The following is a 12,828-nucleotide window of genomic DNA, read 5'->3' as shown; positions in this document are numbered from 1 at the left end:
AGATGGGTGAGATTTAGGGAGGTGGAAAGAATAAACAGGGGCATTGCAGGGATGAAGAAGAAGCACAAACATAGTTGCCTGGTATTCAGAGGGAGATTAAAGGAGGAGGAGGTTTGAATGAAACAGAGTTCCTAGGAGAAGGTAGTAGGAAGTAATGTTGAATAGGAAAAGTAAGACCATATAACAAAGGATCTTGAAAAATAAGACTTGGGGGGCTTCCCTGGTGGCGCAGTGGTTGAGAGTCCGCCTGCCGATGCAGGGGACACGGGTTCGTGCCCCAGTCCGGGAAGATCCCACATGCTGCGGAGCGGCTGAGCCCGTGAGCCATGGCCACTGAGCCTGCGCGTCCGAAGCCTGTGCTCCGCGACTGGAGAGGCCACAACAGTGAGAAGCCCACGTACCGCCAAAAAAAAAAAATAATAAGGCTTGGAAATTTAGATGTTGACTAGTAGATGAGAAGGAGCCATTATAAGTAAACCAGGGAGCAGTGTTCAGGGAAGATTAATCTGGCCAAGGAATATAACATAGATTAATGCTTAACCTCCTTCACTCCTGCAATAAGTAATATTTATCCACAGTTACAAGAACCAAATAAAGAAAAGAAACTCAGAGAGATGCATTCCCAATAATATTTTACTTTTTTTGTTCAATAATTATTCATCAGGAATGATAATACTTTTAGGTTAAAATCATACACATAATCAACAAGTGTGCTATACGCAGTTGTGTACCAAATGATAATTCTAATGGCACTTCAAACAAAAGATATGTTAACATTTAGTCTTTTGGTAAAGAAAATTTTAATTTAAATTTTTTAGATTTTAATTTGTACAAATAATTTATTTTTTGCAGGAAACTACAAATAGAGTAATGGTAAAGTACTTTAAAGCATAAAGATGTATTCCAATAGGATAAAACTTGGTGAGGAAATGAAATAGAAATAATAACTGAAAGAGAAAAAGGAAAAATACCTAACCATTAAAAAAGAGCTTATTTTTGTGTATTTTAAATGTATCATGGTAGATTTCAAATCCCTATGGTATTGAGATTCTATTGGTTACGCTTAAAATAGTGATTTAAAGAGTCAATATTTATAATGTGCCAAAATTTAATATTTTGTAACCATTAAACTCATGCTAAAAAAACAACAACTAAATTTCAATTTTAAAATGTGGGAAAGAGAATATAGTTTTTCAAAATTCCTTTAAGAGATACCCAAACGAAAATTTTAAAAGCCACTGCCCTTGTGTTAGTTGTCTAAGAGTGGAATTTCTGGGCCACAGAGTTCACTCCAAAATGGTTGTGTGAATGTCACATCTACCAAATGACAGTCAAATAACATACTTTAAAAATTTACTTTTACTTTAACCTGCATTGAATTTTAAGCTTTTTTTTTTAAAGCAAGGCATGTCTTCTTTTTCTTATATTTCATTAAGGGCAACCCATAATTTCTAACAAATAATAATGCCAGTGAGTATTAATTATAATGGAGATGTTACCTAACCTGCCCAAGATACAGCAAAATTGACAATAGACCCTAAGTCCCACTGATGGTCATTTATATATTATTGTTGTTTTTGTTATTTTGAAAGAAATCTTGTTAAAAGTTTGTATAGCTTGGCACCTTATTGATTGTAGGTGACCTTTTCCTCATTTATGATCCTGCCTCACAAGTCAAGTGATAGGAAGCTTACTAAATCCACAAAGCGGAGTGGTCACCGTTGAAGTTTCTTGTTTTGAAACAATATTCAGATTGGACATAGTTCTTATTTCTGTAGTGATTCCAAATCAGTTTCATCCTTACACATGAAAACCCTTCAAATATGTGAAGATGGCTATCATGGTCCATTTAGTAGTTTTGTTTTGTTTTTCTTTTCCCCTAGACAGAACATCCTTGGTTTCTGATACGTCCTGGGTCTGCAAACCATCCCACTCTTCCTTCTCTGTTGCCATTAGTCTGGTAGTATCTATCTTAAAAAAGGAGTACTCCACTCTGAGCCCAATGTTCCAAGTGTGCTCTTGTTCTTCAGCAAAACCACTGCCTTCTTTGTGCAGGACCCAGTGCCAGACACACATCATTGCATGTGAGTGTGTCGGAATAAAGAAGTCCATCAGTTACAGATTATACCCTTAATGAGCTTACGTCCTTGGTTGAGGATAGAAAGGAAAATAGGGGACAAAGAAATCAGACATGTATCCACAGCATCAATTTATGACAGAAAATATGGTAAGATAGGTAATGATGACATGCTCTAGGAGGAAGAAATTACTTACAGAGGACAAGAGAGGTTTGGTGAAGGTTACAAACCTAGAGTTTGTGAAGAATGAGGAGGATTTAGACAGGATTAAAACTGAAGGAGCTAAAGGAGTGAAGGAACCAGAACAATGTCAAGGTGGTGGGGAAGAGCAGGAAAAGGATGAGCAAGTGATGAATGTTTGGGTTTTGGAAAAGATGGCTAAGCCAAAATGGAGGCTTTTGAATGCCAGGCTTAAGGAACGTGACCTTTCAAAGTTCGGTAGTGGGAACCACTGAAGGTCAGTAAACAGGGAATTCCAGGGAAGACCTGTGCTTTAGGGAGATTTTTCTGAGCTTTGTGTAAAATGGATTGGAAAGGCAAGAGTGCGGAGGGGGAGGGGAGAGAGGCAGAGAGTGCCTGAATTAGAGGAGAGGCGGGGGAAGCGGAGGGGAAGGGGCAGACCAAGAAACGTAAATTAAGGGGGTAAATTTGTAGGGCATGGCCACTGGTTGGCTGTAGGGAATAAGGAAATATAAGAAGAAATAGTAGCTGAAATTAACCTTATCTTTTCTAAGCTATATTTGCAGGGATTTTTTTTTTAACTTAAATTCAAGATCTCACATGTAGCCATTAAATTTAATGTTACTTTTAGCTCATCATTTCAGTCAATTGAGATATTTTTGAATCCTCATTCTGTCATCAAAAAATCATAGCTATTCCTCCAAATTCCATGTCATTCTTCATTTTATTAGCAATCTTTTAGTTTCTTTGTGTGTGTCATTTTTTAAAATGTTCAACAGGACAGGGCTAAGTTGAGAGTTTTGGGGGACATATGTCTTGAAACTTCCTTTGAGATTGATGACCATATATTACTCAGTACTTCAGGGGTTCATATGTTTTCTTTTTTTTTCTTTTCCACTCCATAACTTTTAGTATATTTTTTTAACATCTTTACTGGAGTATAATCGCTTTACATTGTTGTGTTAGTTGCTGCCTTATAACAAAGTGAATCAGCTATACGTATACATATATTACCATATCTCCTCCCTCTTGCATCTCCCTACCACCCTCCCTATCCCACCCCTCTAGGTGGTCACAAATGACCGAGCTGATCTCCCTGTGCTATGCAACTGCTTCCTACTAACTATCTGTTTTACATTTGGTAGTGTATATATATCAATGCCACTCTCTCACTTCATCCCAGCTTACCCTTCCCCCTCCCCGTGTCCTCAAGTCCACTCTCTACATCTGCATCTTTATTCCTGTCTTGTCCCTAGGTTCTTCAGAACCATTTTTATTTTTAGATTCCATATATATATGTTACCATACAGTATTTGTTTTTCTCTTTCTGACTTCATTCTGTATGACAGACTCTAGGTCCATCCACCTCACTACAAATAACTCAATTTCGTTTCTTTCTATGGCTGAGTAATATTCCATTGTATATTGGAATATACATCTTCTTTATCATCTTCTTTATCTTCTTTATCCGTTCATCTGTCTGTGGACACTTAGGTTGCTTCCATGTCCTGGCTATTGTAAATAGTACTGCAATGAACATTGTGATACATGTCTCTCTTTTTTTTTACACACACACACACACACACACACACACAAACACACACACACACACACACACACACACACACACACACTGTATTTTATTTTTATAAGAGATAAACTGACACCAAGCATTGTAAATGGATGACCACAACAAAAGCAACACTGATTGCAATTACCCAACACGAAACACACTCATACTGTGTCATAATATTGACATTCAGTCCAGGAATCCTCCACTGTTACAGCTCCTTTACTTTTCAGTGAAAATTGATTTGTATATTTTTTGCCTCTGAGTCCTTGTGGGATTTTTATTTTTGATTCAAACAGAAAGTCACAAAAATTATAATCATCCTCATCAGTTCACTCAGTCCCGTGTAATTAATTTTTTTATCTTGATCTTTTGTTAGCACTTTTATGAATTCATCAGTTTTCCATTAGAGTTCTGAAAATGCTTATCCATTCAGTTCAGCAGTATAGTCAGTTACCAGAAACCTGTACTTGTCAGACTCTTTTCCATGAATTCCTTGAAGATGAAACCCTTTTATAGGAACATTTTTGCAAAACCATCAGAGTACACCCAGAACTGTCTGTAAATGACAAAGAGACTTGAAAGTGACCACAGTTAAAGATTTGATGAAAGTTCATAGTAATGCAATAGACAAGGAAATTTAGTTTTTTCTGAGATATACATTTTAAAGTAATAACTAGAATTATGACTTATAACATTATACCAGAACATATAAGACTTTTAGAAATTTCACATAATGTCTGAAACATTTATATTAACACATTTACATACAAATAACCCAAAGAAAGTTTAGTATTCGTTTTTTGTTTGTTTTTTTATACTGCAGGTTCTTATTAGTCATCAATTTTATACACATCAGTGTATACATGTCAATCCCAATCGCCCAATTCAGCACACCAACATCCCCACCCCACCGCGGTTTTCCTCCCTTGACGTCCACACGTTTGTTCTACATCTGTGTCTCAACTTCTGCCCTGCAAACCAGTTCATCTGTACCATTGTTCTAGGTTCCACATACATGCGTTAATATACGATATTTGTTTTTCTCTTTCTGACTTACTTCACTCTATATGACAGTCTCTAGGTCCATCCACATCTCAACAAATGACTCAATTTCATTCCTTTTTATGGCTGAGTAATATTCCATTGTATATATGTGCCACATTTTCTTTATCCATTCATCTATCCATGGACACTTAGGTTGCTTCCATGTCCTGGCTATTGTAAATAGTACTGCACTGAACATTGAGATACATGTCTCTTTTTGAGTTATGGTGTTCTCAGGGTATATGCCCAGTAGTGGGATTGGTGGGTCATATGGTAGTTCTATTTTTAGTTTTTTAAGGAACCTCCATACTGCTCTCCATAGTGGCCGTGTCGATTTACATTCCCACCAACAGTGTAGGAGAGTTCCTTTTCTCCACACCCTCTCTAGCATTTATTGTTTGTAGATTTTTTGATGATGGCCATTCAGACTGGTGTGAGGTGATACCTCATTGTGGTTTTGATTTGCATTTCTCTAATGATTAGTGATGTTGAGCGTTCTTTCATGTGTTTGTTGGCAATCTATATATCTTCTTTGGAGAAATGTCTACTTAGGTCTTCTGCCCATTTTTTAATTGGGTTGTTTGTTTTGTTGATATTGAGCTGCATGAGCTGCTTGTATATTTTGGAGATTAATGCTTTGTCAGTTGCTTCGTTTGCAAATATTTTCTCCCATTCTGAGGGTTGTCTTTTGATCTTGTTTATGGTTTCCTTTGCTGTGCAAAAGCTTTTAAGTTTCATTAGGTCTCATTTGTTTATTTATGTTTTTATTTCCGTTTCTCTAGGAGGTGGGTCAAAAAGGATCTTGCTGTGATTTATATCATAGAGTGTTCTGCTATGTTTTCCTCTAAGAGTTTTATAGGGTCTGGCCTTACACTTAGGTCTTTAATCCATTTTGAGTTTATTTTTGTGTAAGCTGTTAGGGAGTGTTCTAATTTCATTCTCTTACATGTGGCTGTCCAGTTTTCCCAGCACCACTTATTGAAGAGGCTGTCTTTTCTCCATTGTATATTCTTGCCAGCTTTATCAAAGATGAGGTTACCATACGTGTGTGGGTTTATCTCTGGGCTTTCTCTCCTGTCCCATTGATCTGTATTTCTGTTTTTGTGCCGGTACCATACTGTCTTGATTACTGTAGCTTTGTACTATAGTCTGAAGTCCAGGAGCCTGATTCCTCCAGCTCCGTTTTTCTTTCTCCAGATTGCTTTAGCTATCCAGGATCTATTGTGTTTCCATACAAATTGTGAAATTTTTTGTTCTAGTTCTCTGAAAAATGCCATTGGTAGTTTGATAGGGATTGCACTGAATGTGTTGATTGCTTTGGGTATTATAGTCATTTTCACAACGTTGATTCTTCCAATCCAAGAACATGGTATACCTCTCCATCTGTTTGTATCATCTTTAATTTCTCTCATCAGTGTCTTATAGTTTTCTGCATACAGGTCTTTTGTCTCCTTAGGTAGGTTTATTCCTAGGTATTTTATTCTTTTCGTTGCAGTGGTAAGTGGGAGTGTTTCCTTAATTTCTCTTTCAGATTTTTCATCATTAGTGTATAGGAATGCCAGAGATTTGTGTGCATTAATTTTGTGTCCTGCTACTTTACCAAATTCATTGATTAGCTCTAGTAGTTTTCTGGTAGCATCTTAGGATTCTCTATGTGTAGTGTCATGTCATCTGCAAACAGTGACAGTTTTATTTCTTCTTTTCTGATTTGGATTCCTTTTATTTCTTTTTCTTCTCTGATTGCTGTGGCTAAAACTTCCAAAATTATGTTGAATAATATGTGGTGAGAGTGGGCAACCTTGTCTTGTTCTTGATCGTAGTGGAAATGGTTTCAGTTTTTCACCATTCAGAATTATGTTGGCTGTGGGTTTGTAATATATGGCCTTTATTATGTTGAGGTAAGTTCCCTCTATGCCTGCTTCGGGAGAGTTTTTATCATAAATGGGTGTTGAATTTTGTCAAATCTTTTTCTGCATCTATTGAGATGATCATATGGTTTCTCTCCTTCAGTTTGTTAATACGGTGTATCACATTGATATATTTGCCTATACTGAAAAATCCTTGCATTCTTTGGATAATCCCCACATAATCATGGTGTATGATGCTTTTAATGTGCTGTTGGATTCTGTTTGCTAGTATTTTGTTGAGTATTTTCGCACCTGTGTTCATCAGTGATGTTGGCCTGTAGTTTTCTTTCTTTGTGACATCTTTGTCTGGTTTTGGTATCAGGGTGATGGTGGCCTCGTAGAATGAGTTTGGGAGTGTTCCTCCCTCTACTATATTTTGGAAGAGTTTGAGAAGGATAGGTGTTAGCTCTTCTCTAAATGTTTGATAGAATTCTCCTATGAAGCCATCTGGTCCTCGGCTTTTGTTTGTTGGAAGATTTTTAATCACAGTCTCAATTTCAGTGTTTGTGATTGGTCTGTTTATATTTTCTATTTCTTCCTGGTTCAGTCTCAGAAGTTTGTGCTTTTCTAAGAATTTGTTCATTTCTTCCAGGTTGTCCATTTTATTGGCATAGATTTGCTTGTAGTAATCTCTCATGATCCTTTGTATTTCTGCAGTGTCAGTTGTTACTTCTCCTTTTTCATTTCTAATTCTGTTGATTTGAGTCTTCTCCCTTTTTTCTTGATGAGTCTGGCTAATGGTTTACCAATTTTGTTTATCTTCTCAAAGAACCAGGTTTTAGTTTTATTGATCTTTGCTATTGTTTCCTTCATTTGTTTTTCACTTATTTCTGATCTAACCTTTATGATTTCTTTCCTTCTGCTATCTTTGGGGTTTTTTTGTTCTTCTTTAGCTAATTGCTTTGGATGTAAGGTTAGGTTGTTTATTTTAGATTTTACTTGTTTCTTGAGGTAGGATTGTATTGCTATAAACTTCCCTCTTAGACCTGCTTTTGCTGCATCCCATAGTTTTTGGGTTGTTGTGTTTTCACTGTCATTTGTTTCTAGGCAATTTTTTGATTTCCACTTTGATTTCTTTAGTGGTAACTTGGTTATTTAGTAGTGTATTGTTTAGATTCCATGTGTTTGTATTTTTTACAGTTTTTTCCTGTAATTGATATCTAGTCTCATAGCATTGTGGTTGGAAAAGGTACTTGATATGATTTCAATTTTCTTAAATTTATCAAGGCTTGATTTGTGACCCAAGATAAGATCTATCCTGGAAAATGTTCCATGAGCACCTGAGAAGAAAGTTATTCTGTTGTTTTTAGATGGAATGTCCTATAAATATCAATTAAATCCACCATGTTTACTGTGTCATTTAAAGCTTGTGTTTGCTTATTTATTTTCATTTTGGATGATCTGTGCATTGGTAAAAGTGGGGTGTTAAAGTCCCCTACTATGATTGTCTTACTATTGATTTCCTCCTTTATGGCTGTTAGTACTTGCCTTATGTATTGAGGTGCTCCTATGTTGGGTGCATAAATATTTACAATCGTTGTATCTTCTTGGATTGATCCCTTGATCATTATGTAGTGTCCTTCTTGGTCTCTTGTAATAGTCTTTATTTTAAAGTCTATTTTGTCATATATGAGAATTGCTACTCCAGGTTTCTTTTTTTTTCGGTACACGGGCCTCTCACTGTTGTGGCCTCTCCCGTTGCGGAGCACAGGCTCCAGACGCGCAGGCTCAGCGGCCATGGCTCACAGGCCCAGCCGCTCCGCGGCATGTGGGATCTTCCCGGACCGGGGCATGAACCTGTGTCCCCTGCATCGGCAGGCGGAGCCTCAACCACTGCGCCACCGGGGAAGCCCTCCAGGTTTCTTTTGATTTCCATTTGCATGGAATATCTTTTTCCATCCCCTCACTTTCAGTCTGTATGTGTCCCTAGGTCTGAAGTGGGTATCTTGTAGACCTCATATATACGGGTCTTATTTTTGTATCCATTCAGCCAGTCTATGTCTTTTGTTGGAGCATTTAATCCATTTACATTTAAGGTAATTATCAATATCTATGTTTCTATTACCATTTTCTGAATCATTTTAGGTTTGTTATTGTAGGTCTTTTCCTTCTCTTGTGTTTTCTGCCTAGAGAAGTTTGGTGGAGCTGGATTCTCTTAGCTTTTGCTTGTTTGTAAAGGTTTTAATTTCTCTGTCGAATCTGAATGAGATCCTTGCTGGGTAGAGATCTTGGTTGTAGGTTTTTCCCTTTCATCACTTTAAGTATGTCCTGGCACTCCCTTCTGGCTTGCAGAGTTTCTGCTGAAAGATCAGCTATTACCCTTATGGGGATTCCCTTGTATGTTGTTTGTTGCTTTTCCCTTGCTGCTTTTAATATTTTTTCTTTGTACTTAATTTTTGATTGTTTGATTAATATGTGTCTTGGTGTTTACTCTTTGGATTTATCCTGTGTGGGACTCTCTGCGCTTCCTGGACTTGATTGCTTATTTCCTTTCCCGTATTAGGGAAGTTTTCAACTATAATCTCTTCAAATATTTTCTCAGTCCCTTTTTCTCTTCTTCTTCTGGGATCCCATAATTCAAATGTTGGTGCATTAATGTTGTCCCAGAGGTCTCTGAGACTGTCCTCAATTCTTTTTTCTTTATTCTGCTTTGTGGTAGTTATTTCCACTGTTTTATCTTCCAGGTCACTCATCCATTCTTCTGCCTCAGTTATTCTACTATTGATTCCTTCAAGAGAATTTTTCATTTCATTTATTGTGTTGTTCATCATTGTTTGCTCTTTAGTTCTTCTATGTCCTTATGAAACGTTGCTTGTATTTTCTCCATTCTATTTCCAAGATTTTGGATCATCTTTACTGTCATTTCTCTGAATTCTTTTTCAGGTAGACTGCCTATTTCCTCTTCATTTTTTGGTCTGGTGGGTTTTTACCTTGTTCCTTGATCTGCTGCGTATTTCTCTGTCTTCTCATTCTGCTTAACTTACTGTGTTTAGGGTCTCCTTTTCGCAGGCTGCAGGTTCATAGTTCCTGTTGTTTTTGGTGTCTGTCCCCAGTGGCTAAGGTTCGTTCAGTGGGTTATGTAGGCTTCCTGGTGGAAGGGACTGGTGCCTGTTTTCTGATAGATGAGGCTGGATCTTGTCTTTCTGGTGGGCAGGACCACGTCCGGTGGTGTGTTTTGGGGTGTCTGTGAACTTATTATGATTTTAGGCAGCCTCTCTGCTAATGTGTTGGGTTGTGTTCCTGTCTTGCTAGTTGTTTGGCATGGGGTGTCTAGCACCGGAGCTTGCCAGTCATTGAGTGGAGCTGGGTCTTAGCGTTCAGGCGGAGTTCTCTGGGAGAGCTCTCGCCGATTGATATTACATGGCCCTGGGAAGTCTCTGGTGGTCCAGTGTCCTGAACTCAGCTCTCCCACCTCAGAGGCTCAGGCCTGACAGCCAGCCAGAGCACCAAGACCTTGTCAGCCACACAGCTTCTGGGAAGTCTGAGGTCTTCTGTCAGCATTCAGTAGTTGCTCTGTAGGACTTGTTCCACATGTAGCTGTATTTTTGATGTATTTGTGGGGAAGAAGGTGATCTCCACGTCTTACTCCTCTGCCATCTTGAAGGTCCTCTCTCGTCACACAGATCAATCAAGGAAAAGCTTGAAGGCAGATTTAGGGAAATCTTCCATTACTCCTGTTGCTAGAGGATCCACATTTCATCTGGAAAGGACATAAATCTGGCAATCTCACTTCTGGCCTAGCCCATCCACCTTTTTTCTCTTTGTGCTTAGTCTGTTTCACTTGCTCATAGCAGGCCCCGTGCAGAGGCCTTGCCCCAGCCCTTCAGACCAGAGTTCCTCGTGAAATGGCTCAGCTTCGGGCGTGCACTGAAGCTGCTCCTCACCGGACGCTCAACTCAAGATCTCATGTGTTTTTCTAACAATAAATCCAGACTCTAGTTCGAGAGGAGTCTCGGGGGCCTAAATTTGAATACCAGCTTTTTCACCTATTAGCTATATGACCTTGAACAGCCACTCAGCCTCTCTGTGCCTTAGTTTTCCCATCTGTGAAAAAAGATAATAATAGTTTTTCCCTCATAGGATTGTTTCGAAAATGTTAACCTTTTAGAACTGTTTTAACAAAATATTAAGCCCCACCTCCCAAATGATTAGCTGCTATTTTGGTAATGACAGTGAGGATGATGACAGAGATTACCTTTACTACCATCTATGACCACACCCTATATTGCATCATCCACTCTATAAGAGACTTAAATTGCTTACTGGTGTTCTCCCAGTTCTTGGAAAATACCCATTGCTTTTGGTTCTTGGTATATTGTGGTCATCATGCATCATGATCCTTCCCCGAAGAGACTCTACCGCTTTGGTGTCCCTCGTGGCCAAATTCTCTGGAATGATGTCCACTTATTGGTGCCCACTATCACATCATTCCTTATACAGGGTATTATCTGTAGTAGTCTCCTACAGTTGCTGAATTACAGGCCCTGGATGAATTTATCTCAGGGTTGGGAAAAGTAATTCTGTGAAGCTTTGAAGGGAATTAAATAGAAAATCATTTACGTAGTTGTTACACAACAGCGTGCGCACGCACACAACATATAACCCCATGGTGCCTTTTACCTATTACTTAATCAGGTTTTCCAGGCTCGGAAGAAAGTGTTTCCTCATTGTATGAGTCTGAAGATGCAAAGTGTCCTTGCTTCCTCTCTTCCCATTTGTTGCCCTCCCCCAGATTGGCACCTGCTGAGGAGTAATTAGGGCAGTCCTAATTTGGACAGCCAAATCCTGATTACAGTGACAGGAAAAACAGGAAATGTTCTAGTTTTGCTGCCAGCAAATGACTGACTTAAATAGAAATCCATATACAATTCAAATGATCCAAAATGCTGTAACACTGGGGAAGGAGGAAGGCTGCAGGGAAACATTTCCATCCGATTCTTTCTCAGCAGATATCTTTTACTGAAAGGATCCAGTCCATAAGCTCACAATGCCCTCTGCTGAGAGGTGGCATGTTTTCCAAGTTTACCATGAGAACCTGAGTGTCCACTGGGAGTTTGAAGATCTGAGGAAAGGTCAAAAACATCTCACCTTTCTCTGAGCCCCTCACTCTGGAGAGAAAGCCTGTTTTATATAATGATGTCATGTTAACGTGCTTTGGATAAAGAGAGGTTTCCTAAAAGTGAGGTGAGGACTAGAAGTCTTTTTCTTAATTAGTCACACTCCTTGGGGCTTAAAGGAGAACTCAGCTGCGAATTCTCTGGAGCTCTGCATTAGTGATCAGGCAGTTGGTCTGTTGGTCTGCTACTTCCAAGCTGAGTGCTTCTCTCCCTTTGTCGTCCTCTTTGTCCTCAGGTACGAGCAGCAGCTTATGTGTCCCAGAATAGTCATTTGACAATGGAAAATCACAGTTTTTTAAAGTTTCTGTCTGTTCCAATTTAGCATCAGTTCATCAATCAATTTTTTTTTTTTTTTTTTTTTTTTTGCCTTCCTGCATTGTGTTGGGCCTGGTAGAAAATACAAATAAAACATCTTCTAATCTTAGAGGCTCAGTTGATATAAGACACAAACATGGTTTTATTAGGGGAAGGTGTAACCATCCCCAGGGTCCACGTTTTACTACTTCTCCAAAGAGGCCTGAGAACTCATGCCAGGGCATGAAGGAAGAGCGACGTGGAGATAAACTTGTGATCGGCCATGGCAGAAACCAGATCTGGCACATGAGAAATGAAAATGACTGGGGTGGACAATGTAGTTGGGTAAGAATGAGCAGAAAAGAGTTGTTTTTTTTTTTTAAACTTCCCGTATTAAGTACAGGAGCACCGTCATAGGTCCTGGGAAGGAAGGTGACCTACCTCGTCTGTCATCAGAGAGGTATCTTTAAAAGGTCTCAGTGGCCCCCTTGTGCCAAAGAGCAGAGACTAGACACTGTAGGCTGTGACGGCTTGTGAAGCCCTTTGGGTTTCCTGTGTAGACAGAGACCAGGATCCTGAATGAATGAGAGTCTAGTTGAGCTGGCCTTGCTGTCTTTGCCAACTAAATAACTTTG

General features: G+C 38.8%; 1 protein-coding gene across 2 annotated transcripts in view; it reads left to right on the top strand.

The window, feature by feature from the left end:
- Positions 1-12,828, top strand: part of EXOC4 (exocyst complex component 4) — an 856,192-nt gene that overhangs the window by 686,410 nt on the left and 156,954 nt on the right. The window lies entirely within an intron of this gene.

This window comes from Phocoena sinus, chromosome 9 (genome assembly GCF_008692025.1).
Source record: "Phocoena sinus isolate mPhoSin1 chromosome 9, mPhoSin1.pri, whole genome shotgun sequence".
Lineage (NCBI taxonomy): Eukaryota > Metazoa > Chordata > Mammalia > Artiodactyla > Phocoenidae > Phocoena > Phocoena sinus.
This window is presented reverse-complemented; position numbering and strand designations above follow the sequence as displayed.